At 46.3% G+C, this 15,538-nt stretch overlaps 1 protein-coding gene across 1 annotated transcript in view; it reads left to right on the forward strand.

Moving 5' to 3' along the window:
- Positions 1 to 141: 141 nt before the first annotated feature.
- CCDC146 (coiled-coil domain containing 146) overlaps positions 142 to 15,538 on the forward strand; it is a 140,665-nt gene continuing 125,268 nt past the window's right edge. Inside the window, exon 1 of the mRNA XM_019543608.1 lies at positions 142 to 196. The gene's annotated coding sequence lies outside the window, so the exon portion shown is untranslated. The remainder of the gene's footprint in view (positions 197 to 15,538) is intronic.

The raw sequence follows: 15,538 nt of genomic DNA on the forward strand, positions 1-15,538 counted from the left end.
CTCCAACGGCCGCCTCTACGGCAGTGGTTGGGGGGAGGGGACGTTTCTCACGTTCGTTCCTATTGGGTGGATGAGGCAGGCTGGGTCCAATCAAAGGCGAGCAGGGCTAGCTCGGTCTCCATGGGAACCGGGGACGCTGCGCGGCTGGTAAACGTGCGGCTGCAGGCGCCGCGCCGCGGGGACCTGGCGGCGGCAGGTGAGGGCGGCCGGGCCGGGCGGGGCGAGGCGGGGCGGGGCGAGCTGCGGTTGCCGAGGCAACGCCCCGCTGTGGGCCCTGTGGTCATGCATCCCGTCCCAGGCCCCGCGCACCGCCCAGCTGGGCGGCAGCCCCAACCCTGCCCAACTCCCTCTCTCCCTCCCTCCCTAAAGAGGTCCCCCTTCACCCCCCCCAACTTATCTGCTCTCCAGGCTGCCTGGTGACCACGTGCATATACATGCACATGGCACCCCTGATTACCCTGCTCCTGCTCCCCCCAAAATCCATATGTTTCTCTGTTTAAAAAGAGAAATCTGCGTTTTTCTCGGGTAAAAGGGGACACGTGCGTTTTTCTCTGTTTCTCCGGTGGGAAACAGGGAAACCCGGATCCCTGCTGGTAGGGCCGGAGGGATCATGCCCGTGACGTATGAACGAGATTGTGCGGTATCTGAAATCGGTTACATTCTGCAGAAATACGTCACAAAACGCTTCGCGTGTGGGGAGGGCTCTGCTTGTGACGGAGATGAAAACAGGCGCGTTTTCCCAATTGACTTCTGGAACAAGAAAGCTCTGCTGCGTGTCTGAATGCAAACGCTTCGGTATTCAATTTGATTACGAAAAAGTTGCAGGTCGGGAGGCGGAGGTAAGAGGTGCTGTAGCAGTGTACTAGATTTCCACTAGATGGCAATAAATACTTATTAAAACAAGTTGCTATCGGTGTTCTACAGTTTTAGTGGTGGATCCATTTTTTAAGGTGTCTTTTTTCCTCTTTCCACGAAATGCCTGTTAACCTATTTTCTTAACCTAGAATTAAAATACAAAACAAAAAATAAATACAGAAGGTAAGTCAGAGGTACATCTGTAGGGAGGAAACTATGTCCTCATTCTCCACACATATGAAACCCATTGACTTTTAAGATCTTATTCTGGCCCTTTTTCTTGTATATGTAGTATTAGTAGAGTCTCCATTCTGTGCTCTTGCCACATCTCATACTAATTAAATGTTGGGGGTTTTTAATCACGAGGTGTATACCAATAGCTACAGTATATTGCAAACAATATTAAAGTCAAAGTTCCAGGAGGAATTTTTTTGGGAATAAAACTAGCATTTCAGTTGATCTGGAATGTATTTTACTACTATGCTGTATGCCACATCCTACTTTAATTTCAACCTTAAATATTGTGGCTTTGACTTGCAATGGAAGAAAGGATGAAATCAAACTTAGAGGTAAGTTCTGTTCTGAGGTTGCAATATTATATGGCTGCAGTTTTGAGGTGACTACACCTTTGGGGAAGGGTCCTAACAGTATCGTCTGGGGGTCAAGTACTCCTCATGCCTTTTGTCAATACGTACATGTCTGAATGTTGTAGCAAGACAAAATACTTATTGTCATATACTATATTGTGCAGAGACTCTCCCCTCCAAAAAAAAAAAGAGAAAGAAAAGAAAATTGTTGGTTCCAGAAATACTCTACTAGGGGTTCCAAAGAGTGATCCGGATGAATTTTAGCCCTTTTCCAGCAACTGAAAACATATCTGTGCCTCTGTTTTGGATAAAGTTCCTAAATCAGGGATGGGCAAAGTCCAGCCCATGGGCCAGATGCATTTGGCCGTGGACTCCATTTCCCAGCTGCCCCTGCCTGCATGGCTTGGGCTGGTCTCCATGAGACCCCCAGCAGCACCTCCACGGAAAAGCTCGGGGTGAGGTTGCCATGGAGACCAGTTGCAGCTGTGCTGGCAGTGTGTGCAGCAGAACAGGGCATCGGGGGGACTTCTCCAGAGCTGCTGGGAACTTGCGATGGGGGCAGCTTGCTCAGGAGCCAGGGCAGAACTGCGATCTGTAGCCTGCACTCTGTGGGTAGGGGCACGCAAGCAGAGGATCATAGCTCTGCCCCTGCTCCAGATCAGGCTGTCATTTCTGCAAGGAGCCAAGGCAGAGCCACAGCCCCTGTTTGCTCACCCCTGCCCAGAGCATGCAGGCTACAGATTGCAGCTCTGCCCCATCTCCGGAGCAAACTGCCCCCATCGCAAGTTCCCAGCAGCTCTGGAGCAGCCCCCTGCCTTGCTCTGCCAGTGTGGCTGCCGCTGGTCTCCTTGGCAACCCCAACCTGAGCTTTCCATGCAGCTGTGTTTGGGGTCTCCATGGAAACCAGCTCAAGCCAGGCAGGGGCTACTGGGAAATGGAGTCCGGCTCCTAGCCAGATTGCCCATTTTGCCCACCCCTGTCCTAAATGGCTATACTTGGAAGTCTGAGCATGCCTAGAAGCAGTCAAGTTTGAGCCCCTGGGCACCTAACTCCTGTGAGCCAGATGGGTGATGGGTAAGTGTCTAAGATTCACCAAGTCGAGGTCCGTTTCAACCCTTAATTTCTATTTCTATGATTTCCAAGTCCTCAGAGGGACTTTATCCTTTAGGCAGCTCAGAGTATGCCTAAGCCCTGCCAGCAACATTGAGTTCAGGGCAAAATCAAGCATCAACAGTCACTTTCACTTGGTCCAAATTAAACAAGATAGAAACCAGCTATAGAGTTGTTACTCATTTTCAAACAGTAACTTTGTAGTTGATTGTCTCTTTTCATAACTGAATAGTCATTTTTATTGTGATAACTACTTTGCATGTGTGGCTACTCTAAATTGCATGATTAACCAGTTAATTGCTTAATATATGTAATGTGTAGCAGGGGCCTAAGAATATACTGGGAGAGGTGGGTGCCCACTTCCTGAATAACAGACTGCTGACTAAACTAAGGTATTCACTCAGGAAGTTGGAGAATTTCATCTGCCCCCTCACAGGAAGGAGCCTGAACTAGCAGGTTGTAGCATCTTGAAAAAGCTACGTAGGCATTCCTGCCCTCCTTCCCCCACATCCACATTTATATAAAGTTAGTTTTGAGACAGCTGAAGATAGTTAGAGCCCCTCAGGATGGGGAGGGGCTCCAATACAACCCTCCACCATCCGGGGGGGCTGAAAACCCCGCAGAGTGAACTCTCTCCGCTCCCTTTCCCCCTCCCATTCTGAAAACTGTGACAGACTGGGAGCTCTACAGACACAAGTTACAAAAGACACTACATTTTAAAATGTCTTTATCTGATACCTCATGCAATGAGGGGTCAGATTTTCACTTGATCAGCCATTTTTTAAGATGCCTGTGGCCATGCACTTGTGTTTGGTCACTGCTATAAACTGCTTTGTGTGGCCAGATTGGGCAAAAATTGTCACTTCCATCTGCACCAGTTTAATTCGATCAGTGCAGGTTTGTGTGGTAACATAAAAACTTATCTGTCAAGGTGATTTATTCAAATGCTGATAATTTCTATCAAAAATTGATGTAGTGTGTTGTACACAGGTATAATATAAAGGTATTTGCTGTTCTTCCAGTTATAAATAGTTACTCAGGTCAGTAAATAGTTTCTTTTTTGCCTGAGGGGGTGCTCAGTGTTGTGAATAAATAACTTCATAATCTGGCTCTCAGTTGATGTCATAAGATAAGTCTCATGTATGATTGTAACACAAACTTAATTTATTGACCCTGAGATAGTGCAGAGTCACTTGGAAGAACTGGATGTGTTTAAGTCAGCAGGCCCGGATGAGCTCCATCCAAGGGTACTGAAGGCACTGACTGATGTCATTGCACAGCCACTGGCAAGAATAGTTGAGCACTTGTTGTGCATGGGCCAGGTCCCGGAGGACTGGAAAAGGGCCAGTGTGATCCCTATTTTCAAGAAGGGGAGGAAGAAGGATCCAAGCAACTACAGGCCAGTCAGTCTCACCTCCATCCTTGGTAAAGTCTTTGAAAAGATTATTGAGGCTCATATAGTGAGAGCCCAGCAGGAAAAACTATGCTGAGGAGAAACCAGCACGGGTTCGTAGCAGGTATATCATGCCTGACTAATCCAGTCTCTTTTTATGACCAGGTTACCAAACACCTGGACACAGGAGTAGAGGTAGATATCATTTACTTAGACTTCAGGAAGGCCTTTGATATGGTATCCCACCCCATACTGGTGAACAAATTAAGAGGCTGTGACTTGGATGATTACACAGTCCAGTGGGTGGCAAATTGGCTAGAGCGTCGTGCCCAGAGAGTGGTGGTGGACAGGTCGGTATCAACCTGGAAAGACATGGGCAGTGGGGTCCCGCAGGGCTTGGTCCTTGGACCGATACTCTTCAATGTCTTCATCAGTGACTTGGACGAGGGAGTGAAGCATACTCTGTCCAAGTTTGTGGATGATACAAAACTGTGGGGAGAAGTGGACACACCAGAGGGCAGGGAACAACTACAGGCAGACCTGGACAGGTTGGACAAATGGGCAGAAAACAATAGAATGTGATTTAACAAGGAGAAATGCAAAGTGCTGCACCTAGGGAGGAAAAATGTCCAGCACACCTACTGCCTAGGAAATGACCTGCTCGGCAGCACGGAAGCGGAAAGGGATCTCGGAGTCCTAGTGGACTCCAAGATGAACATGAGTCGTCAGTGTGACAAAGTCATCAGCAAAGCTAACTGCACTTTATCGTGCATCAGCAGATGCATGACAAACAGAACCAAGGAGGTGATACTTCCCCTCCATCGGGTGCTGGACAGACCTCAGTTGGAATACTGTGTCCAGTTTTGGGCACCACACTTTAAGAGGGATGTGGATAACTTGGAAGAGGTCCAGAGAAGGGCCACTCGTATGGTTAAGGGCTTGCAGGCCAAGCCCTACGAGGAAAAACTAGGGCACCTGGACCTCTTCAGCCTCCACAAGAGAAGGTTGAGAGGTGACCTTGTGGCTGCCTACAAATTCATCATGGGGGCGCAGAAGGGAATTGGTGAGGCTCTACTCACCAAGGCACCCCTGGGGTTACAAAAAATAATGGCCATAAGCAAGCAGAGAGCAGATTTAGACTGGACATTAGGAGGAACTTCTTCACAGTTAGAGTGGCCAAGATCTGGAATGGGCTCCCAAGGGAGGTGGTGCTCTCCTCTACCCTGGAGGTCTTCAGGAGGAGGTTAGATAGGAATCTGGCTGGGGTCCTCTGAACCCAGCACATTTTCCTGCCTATGCAGGGGGTTGGACTTAATGATCTGTTGAAGTCCCTTCCAACCCTAACATCTATGAATCTATTCAAGATCGAACAGGTTGGAGTGTTGTTATAGCTGTGATGGTCCAGGAAATATATGATAAGCAAGGATTTTTGTTATTTTTTTGTTTGTTTACTGGACCAGCTTTATAGTTGGAGAGATGTTGGACTAGCTTTCAGGTTTCCTCAGAAATTTTCCTCAGAAAGGGCAGCTAGTGCCTAAAAACTTGTCTAACAATGATCCCAACTATATAGCTGGCTCAGTAGAAGATCTGTAACAAAAAATCCTTGCCTCTTACTAAATAGCACACTAGTTTAATATGTAACTGCCTTCAACATTTTTGCTTTCACTAATAGCCTTTTAAATGTTTAATGCAGTATTACTCTGGAAAAAAATCTGTACTCTTAACTCTGACAACTGCCAAGAAGAAAAATAGTGTAGTCTTTTCTAGATCTTTCACTATTCAAAAGTTTTTAAAAAATCATGTCCAAATTGATTTTTAACTTGGAGAGATTTTGAATGATAAAACCAAGTGATTAGCAGCTTATTAGCAGTTCGGATAAAATGGGCTTCTCAACCAGCATCTTTGTATCCACTAGCTCCTTTAAAGAGTTTCATGAGGTGCAAGGAGATTAACACAGGCTCAAACTAGTCCCTGCCTGGCCACTCCTCTATCCCCACTGCCTGGGACCCCTGCAAAGAGGCAAGCACTACAATAAATCAATTCATTTTTTAAATGTAGTGCTATTCAACTCACAAAAGTTGAGTTTGTGCCTTGAATTTATAAAGGTTGAGAGACAATGAGTTGTTTGTGTGTTTTTTTTTTAACTACTCCTGTTTAAGACAGGATTTAAAGCAGGACCAGGTTTAAAGCAGGGAGCAATATGGCTAGGATGGACTGGATTCTTTTCTTTTAAAGAGGGGCACAAGATAATCCCTTTGGTTAAGGCACAAGGTGGACTTGGATTTGGGAAATCTGGGTTCAGTTCTTGACTGCTGCAGACCTTCCTTGTTGGCCCTGGCTAATGCACTGAGACCATGTCTGTTCTCACTCTCTCACTAGCAGCCTCAAACGACTAGTACTTTTCCTGATCCCAGGCTGCTCCCAAGTCCTTTACATGGCCTAACTGCAGGTGTTAGGTGTGCCCTAAGCAAGTAGGCCAAATTTATTTCCTCCTCAGGAAGAAAGTATTGCAATTAGCAATACTAAGACCAATGGCCATATGAATGGACCTCTGTGCATGAGTTCAGGAGGGCTGCATACAGGCTCCAAAGGCTGTCTGCCGGCCTGCTTTTCTCAGTGTATAGTTAAGACCTTCTGTGATTTATGCTATAGTTTGGATTGCGTTCAGAATATAGTTGCAGAACTTGGAGAACTGTGATAGAAGTTCATAATTCATTTTGAGTTTCATCTCTTTTTAAATTAGATTTTTAATTTTATAGTTAGCAGAATACAATATAATCACTTTGCTCCACATTAAATGCCTAATATCCCACAAAAGTAGTCTTTAATTTCTGTATAAGGTAGGCAACTAAAGAATGCATTGTAACCTTGGTATGTGGTCTTAAAATAAGTTGTGTGCCTCAACACAGCTTAACTGTTATGTTCTATTTACACCCTCTTTCCTAAACACAGATAAAGATGAGGTCACTGGTAAGTCTATCACGCTGACTTTACTGTCTCATTGCTTTTCTTGTTTTCCATCTATTTATATCTATTCATCCAGCCTGTCTTCTAAGTTCTTTTTTGTTCTGCCTTTTTTTACAGTGTTTAGCAAAAAGGGATTCTAGTCCTTGACTAGGGTTCTTAGTTGCTATTGCAGTATTCCTTATTTACCTGATTCCAAACTGAGCTTTTTTCCCCCTTTAACATGGGGGGAAGAGGGGGAAATACTTGTCTTGCAAGTCAAGTACAAGGTGGTGTGGAGTAGGCAGCTGCTTCAGCTCCAGCCCCAACTGCAGATCAGGGCCTGCTTCTTCTCTACCACTTCAGCACCCACTGCCTCTCCTTGCTTTCCTCCATCCCTTTCCTGCACTGCTTCTGCCCTCCCACTCCATGGCCTCAGAACCCAGCCCCTTCCCTCTGCCCATCCCCCTTCTTTCCCTCCCCACCTTAGCCTTGCTGGCAGGCTCCATTTCTAGTGCCACCTCCGGCACAAAGCACAGCCCCAGCCCAGCTCTGGAGCAGTGTTGCTGGCTTTGCACTGGTGTTACAGGGCCAAGCAGGGGCTGTGTTCCATGTCCCAGGCTGGAGTGGAGATGAAACCTACTAGTGTGGAGCAAGGGTAATAGGTGGGGGGAGGGGGATGGCAGGCACAAGGCAGAAGCTCTGGGGGGGAGATGGGAAGCAGGCACAAGGCAGGGTATGTGACAGGAAAGGTAGCAGGGGACAAACTGCCTGTCCCCCTCCATCATCCCTCCATCACTTCTTCCTGCCTCCCTACCACCTCCACACTACCGGCTTCCTGCCACTAACCCTGCCTGTGCCCCATTGCTCCCCCTATCACTTGTCTCTGGGGCCGTCCTGGGGGGGCACAAATTGGGGTGACCACCTAGGCCCCACGCTCTGGGGGGACCCATGGACAGTGCTGTATGGGGTCCGCTGTGGCCACCACGTGCCGCCAGCTCTGCACTGGCTGCTCGCCACGCCTCCCTACCCCCCGCTCCAACGGCCCACCACCCCTGGCTCCACGCAGGCTGATATGGCCCGGGCCCTGCACACCCTAGGAATGGCTGTCTGCCCCTTAATGCCTCCCTCACTGCCTGCCCTGTTACTACTGCTTACACCACGTGTAAGTTCTGCATAGCAGCACAGACTCCTATATACACCTTTTTCCATCCTGTTTTGTTTCCAGATCTGTTCAGAATATCTTCCATTCTGTCTTTGTTTCTTTTTCTGATAACTCCTTCAGCATTGTTTAAGTAGAAAAACCCAGCAGCAGCAATGAACACGAAATGCATATCTAAAAATCTTCTGTTAAAATCTTTTAAACTATTACAATTACTTTTATTTATCGGTGTGTACAGTTTATGTATGTTATTTCATAGTTTCATTCTTGGCCTCTGCCTTGTTTATAATTGGTTTCACAATGTTTTGACTCCTCCAGAAGGCATTACAAAATTGTTTTCTTCATAAGCAACTGCTGAAATCTCTCTGGTAAAAGTCAAAATGTCCTTGAAGGAATTCCAGGCAGCACTATAGGCGATTACAAACTTACCATTCAGAGGTGTTACTGTCCTAGGAGACTATGGTACCTTTAAAAAATATATATATAACGTTTTTATATATATAAAAAACTAGTTTTGTATCTGTTTCCCCTTCCTTCCCCCACCCTCTAGTTATAAAAAGTACTTTTTTCCCTTAAGTATATGTTTCCAGGTTTTGACTACCAAGTTACTACAGTTTTTCATTCTGCAAGTATTATTTGGGGTTCATTCAGACGAGTGCTTTTACTAAGCTGACCCCAAATTAATACTTGTTTTTTTCAAAAGAGTGCTTTTATTTTCATCTCCATTTTTAATTCCATTTTCCATCACTTTGTTAAAAAAAAATCTCTTATCATGTACAACGGTCTGTTTTATTAACCAGAACTTCAAAAGAATAACTTCTCTGTAGCTTCTGCCATTTATAATATATAAAAACCTAGATCTATACTTGAATATGCTCCTGTTATATGAAATTAAAATTTGGAGGAGACTGATCTGTAAGCAAAAATGTTTAGAGTTAACATACTGTAGAAATCATTGTCAGCTGTTGTGATTCTAGTCTCAGTGGGTCAGGAGCCTGTGAGAAAGCTGAGTCAATGAGAATGTAGACAGCTGGCTTAGGGTAGCTACATCCAAAAGCCACACTGTATAGCTATTTGCAAATCAACTTGAAATTGTTATAATAACTAAGACTGCTTATTGCAAAATATAAAAGGCAGCGCAAGAATGATGTTGTAGCCACGATGGTCCAGAAATTGTGCAAGAAGCAAGGATTTATTAGGGTGATACCTTTTTTGTTTTTGTTTTTTGAACCAACTACGTAGTTGGGCTACATTGTTGATCCAATAAAAGATATCACCCTAATAAATCCTTGGTTCTTACAAAGGGCACAGACTCTGTAAGAGCCCTGGAAGTCTCTGAACCTTTGCCTCATAACCTTCAATTTAAGCTTTCTTTTATGCCTCACACAGGGCACAGATTTAATTCAAGAAATATAAGACTTGATAATTTTCAAGCTTGTTAATGAAATAGTGATCTTTGCTATTCAATATGTCATATTCAAGATTGTCACAGTGCACTCAGGTGCCCTGCACCTGAGAGTGGAGACTGCTCTGGGGAGACCCCTAGTGGCAGAAAGGGGGAGGCTCAGCTGCCAGTCACCGAGGCTGCACAGGTGCTGGTTGCCAGGGCAACTGATAAAACCAGCTGACAGGAAGGGGCAGGGCTTATCCCTTCTTAAGCCCAGGTAGGAGGCTAGGAGGGCAGTCCCTCTCCAGCAGCCGTGGGAGTAGGGACTCAGCTCGGACAAACAGAGGGGAAGACTCTGGCAGTGAGAGCATCCCCCGGTCACTGCTGGGGTTGGGGAGCCCTCCTTCCCCCCTGCTCCCTCACTTTCTAGTAGGGAATAGATTTTGTTTGACTGGACAGTCTAGTTTTTATGTTGTAGCCCAGGGGCTTTATGTTTACTGTTCTGACCAGAGGACCGGGTGAAGCTGTTGGGGTTGGAGGAGGCCTCATAGGGACTCCCCAGTAACGTGGGGGTTCCTGGCATCTGAGAGGGTGCAGCATTTGTAGGGTGCAGTGGCCCTAACCCCAGGGTGAGAGACAGGGGGCAGCGAGGAGCCCCAGGGTGAGAGAGAGGAGGGCCAGAACATAACAGGGCCCAGGTCAAACCACATCAACTCCATCTGCGAGGCTTGGGCTGCAGTGTAGGGGAGGAAAAGGAGCCATAGGTAGTGCCCCCTGTCACTGGGGCGCGGAAGAATGGGCAGCCTCCTGCTGATTACAACCATCTTCTAATCAAGTAAGATCAAGGCGTGGCAGGCGAGTAAGCAGGCGGTTGGCCCATTACAGGAGGGTGGAGCCACCCCGGAAAGGCTCCGATAGTGATACTCCTGTCACAAAGATATATATTAAATTCTCATCCTGCAGGTGTTTGGGCAGTAGTTAAACACTAACAGTACTTTTCTGTGACTCAAGTCACCCAAGCATTCAGTGAAAGGCTTATCAGCTAGTGTATTACAGGATAAGTAGAATTGTCCCAAATAAAAGGATGAATTTCAACACCATTAATGTTCATAGTGGAGACTGTAGGATGTAATCCACCTCTTCCTTGTGAAAGAATAGGATGTGAGTTCCTAAAGATCCAAGCAGCATGAACATTCCTAGTAACATTCCTCACTAAATATTGGTAAACTTGATGCGAAGGTCACTAGGCCTTGTAGCAATATGGAAAAATATTCTTTTCTATTTAGGAGCTCTGAAGCCTGTATGAGACAAGAGCAAAGAAAAAGAGTGTATGTTCCACTGACTGTCACCTAGCAATTAGTGAAAGCTATATATGGGGGATCAGCTGTTTTTATACCAGGAACAGCGTGTGCCCCCAGCTGACACCAAGGGTCAGCAACCACCCACAACCACCATCCAGAGGGAATCACGGACCATCCACAGATGCAGCTGGCTGTGTTGGCAGCAGGGTGGCAAATGGTGACCACCTGCCAGCACTGCCGACAGTGTCAGCAGCACCTTTTTGTAGGGGGTGCACTACCATGCTCAGGGGGTGCATGTGCACTCATGTGCACCCTCTATGCGTCGCCCCTGTTTTATACCATGTGTAGCAGGCCAAGGTCCCAGGGATAGCTGTGATGCCCCTGATGGCCTGGTGGTTCCTGCCTCTCTGACTCTTAGGTCTTTCCTTTCTTTTCCTGCCACACCTTTGATGTTGTTTTGAATTAAAACAGTTGGGAGGATGCCCAAAAGTCCCAGGAAAACACGGGCCTACCCCTTCTAGATCTATCAGTGTCTTTGGTAACCAAGTGCCTGGAGGCCACAGATGGCACTTAAGCCACCCCTGAGGCATGCCTGGCAGGTGTTACCAGTACACCATGTAATGATAGTCCCTTCTTAATAGTGCTACATGTACCCAGCTCAACAGTTACTGTCCTTTATATCCCCACCAAAATGGTCTTGCTGATGGCCACAAGAGAATTACCACATTGGAGAGAAGCTGTTACAGAGCTCAGCCAAAATCTGCACAAATTTCCAAAGGAAAGGGAGTTGACATGCTGAAATTCTGCAGCTGTTCTTGGTCATCCCAGGCCTACAGCACAGTCCTTTTCCATCAATCAACCCTTGTTTCAGAAGCCAAGAAATAGCACAACACTTGGTGAAATTGATCCAAAAATGTTGCCCCAAAAGTATTTGGTCTGTATTTTTCCTCAATGGATATCTAGTACATTTGAATTACTGCCTAGTGTTGCCAAAGTTGAAAATGGGAGTACCTGAACCTCAAAATTATTATATTGAAGAATATGTAAAGATAACTTGATTTTTGTCATCTTTAATACATGATCATATTGTCTTAAATAGCAAATATTTTATTATGTAACCCATCAGCTCTCAAGATTTAAATGGACAACACCTGCATCACTAGTCCCTTTAGAAACAGAGTTGTATGTAGATACCTGAGTGGAACCACATGCAGCAAGGGTGACAAAGACAATGCCACCTGAAGATGGAAAAAATAATAAAATAGGAAGTTATTTTTTCAAATGCAAGCATTCTTTGGGTCTTCATGAATTTTCATACAGCTTGGCTTCTTTTCCAATTATTTAATTATACATCATCTAGGGATCAGATATGAAAATTCTTATACCTCTGGTAACACTGTTACTGCCAAAGCCACTAGAAAATCTGCTTAATAACCTGGTTGCCAGCTGAAGCCCTTCAACAACAGGATGTAAAAAAAGAAAGCATCTTAACAAGCTGATGTGTATTTGTGAAGATCAACCTGATAGTGCAGAGTGCTCTCCCGTTCATTATTTTTAGTAACAGTTTGAAAATTAAACCTGCTGGTAATAAAAAGAAAAATGCTAGGGTGGAAGGAGAGTAATCATGGGAATTTCTCTGCTTCAACCCAAGGGCTAGGATTTTAGTTGCCTCTGTACTCCACAATGGAGGTGGTCAAGTAATAGAACAAAGCAGCATGCGATATGCATTCCCCACCCCCCACCCACAATCTGAGCATTTTATATGGAGAAAAACCCTGACAAAGCAAAGCAAACCATGGAAGCAAAGATCTCTTCTGGAATAAGAGCCCACTGGCTGTGTGGATGTGGCTACAGAATATCATTTAACACTGAGAAGGTAGTATGACCCACTTTGATGCAAATTAGACCCAAATACCCCCATAGACAAAAAATGAGAGCCTTCTATATAATTTGTTGTAATCCTTTCACTACAGAAAATTATAATATAATTATTATTGAAGATAATAATTATTATATAATTATTATTGAACGTGCCTCTAAACCATTGGTACTCAACCTCTCACCAGTGGGCCAGATCTGGTCCACAGAGCTGTGTCATCTGACCCATGGGGTTCCCCACAGGTCCAGAAATATGACAGCAGGAGAGCCTTGGCAATTCATGCTGCTGCTGCTCACTCAGCCCTGTGGCAAGATGACTGGCCCTATACCCCAGATCAGGCCAGTGCATGGGGCTAAAGTAGCAGGCCTGATCTAGCATGCATAGGCTGTGGCTCAATCCCGGGCAAGTGGGTCAGGACTGGGGCAGCAAATCCAATGCAGGGCATGCAGAGTGGTTACTACAGTTGAAGCAGTAGAACCAATCTAGGCAGGGGCTGGCAAATCACACCAGAGTGCACCTACATGTTGACCCAGTGGTAGACAGGGCCCGTGGAACAATCCCATGTACAGGATCCAGTCCACAGACTAACCCCACACTACTAATCCATCTGGTCCATAGACTAACTCCACACTACTAATCCAGTCAGCAACCTAGAAGTGTTGGGCACCACTGATCTAAAGTAACATTAGAACTGAGCTCCAAGTAATGCAACAGGGACTAGCCAGACTGCTTTATGATTCAAACCAACAAAGTCTTTCTATGGCAAGCAAACAGGGCGGTTTGCAAACAATTCGCAGAACTGCTTGCCAACCCCCTCTCTTTGAAGGGGAGCCTTTAAGGTAAGTTCTTTCTTTAATTAAGAGTTGCTAACCTACATATAAGAAGCTAAACTCAGGAGTTAGACCAATACTTAAGCCCCTTGCTTAAATAGAGTCCTGAATGAGGGGGAGTTCACTAGGGAGTTTGCTTATAGTTTTCTTCATTATAAGCTTGGTGAAAAGAAACAGGGAAAGGGAACCTTTTGGGATCAAAGAGCAGACAACAGACCACCTTACATGGGAGTTTGCTGGGGAAAGCGGGTGGGGGAGCAGAGCAGGAAGAGAGACCTGGAGAAGTGGCGGGAGCACATCACAATGCCAGAGCCACTATCACTGCCAACTCTTCCTCTGCTTGCACCTGTGAGGTGTCCATCCAGGCAGGGCCACTCACCATCAAGGCTTCCTCCCAGGACCTGGTTTGGCATTGTGGAGACTACGGCTTGCAGGCTCCTTCCAGTGACAGCCAGATGGGGGAGTGCCTGAAATATGAGTGGTGTCTCCTGGTCGTGTCCCACAGGGAGCAGGCAAGAGAGCTACAGGAGGAGGTGGCGAGACTCTGAAGCATTCTCTTCCCTGAGGACTTCATTGATTTGATGCTGAAAGAGACCTGTAGGACTGCCAGAGGCAGCACTAGAAAAGGAAGAGAACATAGAAAGTGGAAGCTGGAAGCTTATGATATCCATCAGCAAGCAGAAGCCTTCATTTCCACCTGCAGTAGTTTGCCTGAAGAACAGATATGGAGCCCTAGTAACAGAGGAGGAGGAGCTTATTCCATTGGTGGAACAGGCCACATCAGGCCAGGCTTCCCCAAGGTTGGGAGGATCCAGACCACTGCCACCAACAGGAAGTGATGAGTGGTGATGGTTGGAGACTCCCTTCTCTGGGGGATGGAGGCATCCATCTGTCGGCCTAACCCATTGTCTTGGGAGGTCTGCTGATTGCCCCTGACATCCTTCCATGTCATTGGAGCCTGGACCGAAGATGTCATGGAGGGATTACTGAGACTCATCTGGCCCTCTGACTACTACCCCACGCAGCTCCAATGATACTGCTGGGGGGGACTGGGCAGGAGTGGATGCATTCTGCAAATCAATGTATGGCTGCTCAGATGGTGTCACTAGCAGGGCTTTGGCTTCTTCAAGCATGGGTTGTTATTTCAAGAAGGATTGCAAGGAAGAGTTGGGATCCATCTGATAAAGAGAGGGAAGAGTATCTTTGCAGACAGGTTCGCTAATCTAGTGAGGAGTACTTTAAACTGTGTTCACTGGGAGATGGAGAACAAAGTCCTGAGGTAAGTGGGGAAGTGGATGATCTGGAGGTAGCACAAGCAGGAGGGGGCAACAGGGGAGGCATTCTCATTCTTCCTGAGGAAGTAGGGCAACTGGCTAGTTACCTTAGGTGTCTGTACACAAATACACAGAGCCTGAGAAACAAGCAACAGGAACTGGAAATCCTCGCAGTCATGGAGCTGTGTTGTGATTGGAATAACAAAGACATTGTGAGATAGCTTGCATGATTTGAATGCTGTCATGCATGGGTATAAACTGTTAAGGAAGGACAGGCAGGGAAGAAGGGGAGGAGGAGTTGCACTTTATGTAAAAGAGCCGTATGATTGCTCAGAACTCCAGTATGAAACTGGAAGGAGGCCTGTTGAAAGTCTCTGGGTTAGGTAAAGAGGGGAGAGCAACAATGGTGATGTTGTGGTGGGTGCAGGCATAGACCACCAGAGCAGGAGAATGATGTGGATAAAGCTTTCTTCCAACAGCTTGTGGAAGTTTCCCGATCACAGGCTCTGGTTCTTATGGAGGGACTTCAATCACCCTGACATCTGCTGAGAGGGCAGTACAGCAGTGCACAAGCAATTAAGATTTTGGAGAGTGTTGTGGACAACTTCGTGGTACAAGTGTGATGGGCTAGCTGGCAGTGACCTGGCGCAGGGGTTTGGAAAGGGCAGAAGATGATTGAAGGACTTTGGGATTCCCTTTCCTCACCACTCTGGTAATGATTTGGCCAAGGGGCTTTGAAGGGGTAAAAGATGATTGGAGGACTTGGGATTCCTTTTCCGCACCAATCAGGCCCCAGAGACTCACCCCCCCCCCCCCA

This window comes from Crocodylus porosus, unplaced genomic scaffold (assembly GCF_001723895.1).
Source record: "Crocodylus porosus isolate Cpor-Errol unplaced genomic scaffold, CroPor_comp1, whole genome shotgun sequence".
NCBI lineage: Eukaryota > Metazoa > Chordata > Crocodylia > Crocodylidae > Crocodylus > Crocodylus porosus.